Here is a 4308-nt window from a genome sequence, read left to right on the forward strand (position 1 = left end):
TTACACTGCTAAATTAGCCCTCGTGTAGCTTTGCGCGAAATTCAAAACAAACCAAACTTCAAACGGTTTGATTTCGGTATTACGGAAATTATTTTATACACAATATAAATACTTCTCGACCACCAAACAAAGTTAATGTTTTGCAAGAAGTTCGATTTTAGTTAATTTTGAAGGTTGAATTATTCTGAATATGCATTTGTTCTACAGAGATAATACAATCAATCGTTTAAAAATATTTGGCTTTAGGGCATTTTTGATACATACGTTTAATAATTTCAGAAACTGCCATTATTCTATGAAATATATACTAATTTTTTTTGTGGTGGCGGGAAGGAAACTCTTAATTTCTCTCCAAAATAATCTGATTTGTAAATGAATTAAATAAAACTGGAAATAATTACAACTTACTTACGTAATCTAGTTCACACCATAACAGTCGTTGTTCATGAAAGTTAATGATATAAAAAGTACCTAAACAATTACTGTGTTTGTTGTATCCAAACCGACCTGATGAGCTCTGGTATTAGGCGAAAGGTCTCGTCGGCACTGGATATGGCAGATGTAATGTGGTTAAGGTAATATTATTATTCTTTACTTTCAGTCGTACGTTTTTACAATTACATTCGTTAATGTGATTGTCTTGTTAAAACTATTAACTTGCCAAATGGTAGACTTGCTTATCTGTTGAATTGCGCAAAACTACTCGAGGGCTATTTGCGTTAGCCATCCATAATTTAAAAGTGACGGACTAGAGGGAAAGCAGCTAGTTAACACCACTCACTGCCAACTCTTGGGCTACTCTTTACCAACAAAAAAAGCAGGATTGACTGTCACGTTATAACGCTTCCACGGCTGAAAGGATGAGCATGCTCGATGACAGGATTCGGACCCACGACCCACAGATTGCGAGTCGAGCGCCCTAACCACCAGGTAATGTCGAGCCTTATGGGTTAGTAGGTCAGTGGTTATGGTTTCTTATAGTTTATGGTGTACGTTTGTTTCTGTATGAAATGCTATCATTGTCCATTGGTGCTTTACTGAACTAGAAACATTGAATTTTATTATTTATGATTTAAGCTAAGCAACCTACTTTGCAAAGACCAAAAACAAACACGTATATTAAGTCGGCTGAAAAAGTTCTCCCGAGTACAATATCCATTTTGGAAAAAACAGTTACACTTCGCTGGATAATTCCTGCTATCTGTTAAACCTAATAGCGCTTTGTGGTAAGGAATGAATACGTTTATTTTTCAGCTTGAATTTCAAGTGTTTAAGCTTTGATGTCCGCTTATATAAAAAATGCATTTAGATAAGGTAATTTTCTTTGACTTCATGATTCTAGAAATGAACGGATTTCTAGTTAAATCTAGTTTTTTTATATTTAATTATACATTCTACGTTTCGCTTTATAGCTTCGTTAGAAGCGTTTAAATAAAACATACCGTAACTCACAGTATAAAGCTTCATCTGGTTTACATAACAATTTACGATAGAATATGTGCGAATTTTGAAGTTATTGTTTGTTTATAGTGAAGCATAAAGATACACAATGGGTTATCTGTGCTATGCTCAGCACGGGTATGAAACCAATATTTAGCGTTATAAGCTTGAGACTTGCCGTTGATCTACTGGGGGTTAAATCAAAGGGTTGATAGCTAACTAGTCAACAGCATTTCTCGCCAATTCTTTGGTTACTTTTCTCTAACGGAATAGTGGGATTTGACCGTTAATTTTTAAAGTGCAACCATGGCCTAAATGTGATTCACAGTCCGAACACGCTAGCCACAAAGCCACATCCGGCCCATGCCAAAACTGACCTCTTAAAATGTGGTTATTGCACCATCGACATTTTTTATATGTTTTTATAGAAATTTATCATAACAGTTGGAAGTAATGCTTCGCTTTTTATACCAGACGGAATAACTCAGATATGCTGTGGAAACCGAAGCACATTGTTTAAACTTTCAAATATTGTTTGTTAGCAGTAATAGTGATAAATTTTGCAATGCTTACAAAAGTGTTACACATAAGAATGGAAACAATAAAATGTTAAGGCTATGTATAAATCATGAACCACAAAGATTGAAATTACAGAACTTCCAATTAACAATATCAGTCGTCAGTCTTATTGTTCAGTTCTAACAAAAATAGCTAACTTTTTATGGAATGGTATTCCTTTTAAAGTAGAATCTAGCCTTCTACAGCAATTTTAATTTGTACAATTACTAACATTGTTTAGATATAAAATATCCACTCACAGTATTGTTCAGTTATAAAATTAGCTAAAAATATATATATATAATTGGGCTAAAACTGTGTACTACATTATTAGTACCAAAGCAAGTGGTTATACCTGACTTTGATTGAATATTATAAAAGGTTGGCCATTAGTATTCATATGTTTGGGTATTGCGAAGTAACGATTAGTTGTACAATCTTAAAATTCTGATGTAAGAAGTTAATTATTAATCATTATTGGTGATGTAATTGATGTAACAAATGTATTATACATCACTATGCCTGACAAAACATTGCAGTACTCTTCAGAAATCTTGGTGTATTTACAGAAATACAAATTCTATGAAAGTGTAAATAAATTTAGACCAGTTACATCAAGTACTTCTTTCAGTCTTGCAAGTATACTGTAGTAATCTATCAACCAAGCATGTGGTCATATATATGTATATTAATCAGCATATAACATCACTGTAAAATCACATCAACATTACTCATTAAAGCTACAGTTAAATTGTATTGGTATATTAACTGTAAGAAACTACTTTCAATTATCATGATTTTTGTTGCATCAGTGCTACTATCACCAGAAGCAACAAGTTGTACAGCAAATTTAGCATGATTACATTTGGTAGGAGAACAAAACATTTGCAGCCATTATAGTATTGGACTGCTTGTCCGCCACATGGAGATTATCTGTTATTTACTTTGCATACAGGTTCATGAAATCCTTTTGGCCGTGCCCAAAAGCAATGCAAGCTGTGTCAAGAGTATTGTAACCAGTCATCTCTTGCCAATGTCCACCTATAATCCTGTAGTGAACGAAGCTAAGGTTTGGTGACATATACGATTTTGTCGATGATGATGGTGGAAAGTGCAGGTTGCTTCAGATGCAGATCAACTGTGACTTCTGTTGGTGGCTATAACGTGAGCACTCTAGTCTTGCTATTCAGAAACTTGTATGTTCTGAGTTTATGAAGGATAGAGGAATATGGCTTCACTTCTATGGTAGAGTACCTTGACAAGAATGGTTTCCTTGTCTGTTTGATAAGGTTTGTGGTAATTGTAAAGTCATTTTCAGCAAATATGCCACATAATCCAATTCTATCCGTTTTTGCTTCTCTGTGAATAAAAGAGAGGGATGTCATCGACAGTACCATGAGGTATCTCATATGTTAACAAGTAATTATTCAGTTGAGTCCTGGTCTGTAGTTCTTGAAGACCCCCTTCTCGTAGGTAAGCCATTGAAGAAGAAAAAAAAATCAAAGTCGTGTATATATATATATATAGCATGTATCAGAGTGCGAGTGTCAGCTTTATTTGGCTGAGCTCCAGCTTTGGGACTGAAATAACGAAACTGTTCGTAAGTAGCTGACTCTTTGATGTATAGCAAAAACCACCAGCTAAGTATAACCTCATGGAATGAAGCTGTGAATTCTTCACTTCATCATTTATCCATTTCACATGAAGGCAGTCAAACAAGCTGACTTTCTTCACGGAAATCTCGAATAACTTATATAGGTCAGGAGTTTGATATTGATTACTGGCCTCGAGCACAAATGACAAATTTTTTACAAGAGGAGCATAATCACGGATATCTGGTGACACATCATATGAGTAAGACGTCTATATCGATTTTCTACCTCAGAAAAACGTACATCTTTCTGCAGTGACCATTGCCGCTAGCCATACATTGCATCAATGATAACAGTTATTTACAGCAATGTATTTGATAGTGCTGGTCAAGTACTGATTCCAGTTTCATATCCGAGTGGTTTTACCGGGGTGACCTTTGTGCTAGAAGTCCTCATCTGTCCATGTTCAGCAAATAAAGATAGAGGTGAGTCAGCACCTTTATGTTTAGCGATGAAATCAGTCACATTCATGGTACTACTACTACTAGCAATAATTGGAATCAGTAACAGAAGAATAACTACTTCAGTACTTTTCCCTACTGTATGTTCTTCCATTGACTTCTTGTTCTGGATGTGGGATGTGTTTAGCCTGACAATACTTTATTTCTTCTGATTGAGTCTAAGAGGCCTGTGAGTTTTGTTTCCTTTAGTAGTCTAA

Source organism: Limulus polyphemus, unplaced genomic scaffold (genome assembly GCF_000517525.1).
Source record: "Limulus polyphemus unplaced genomic scaffold, Limulus_polyphemus-2.1.2 Scaffold82, whole genome shotgun sequence".
Classification (NCBI taxonomy): Eukaryota; Metazoa; Arthropoda; class Merostomata; order Xiphosura; family Limulidae; genus Limulus; species Limulus polyphemus.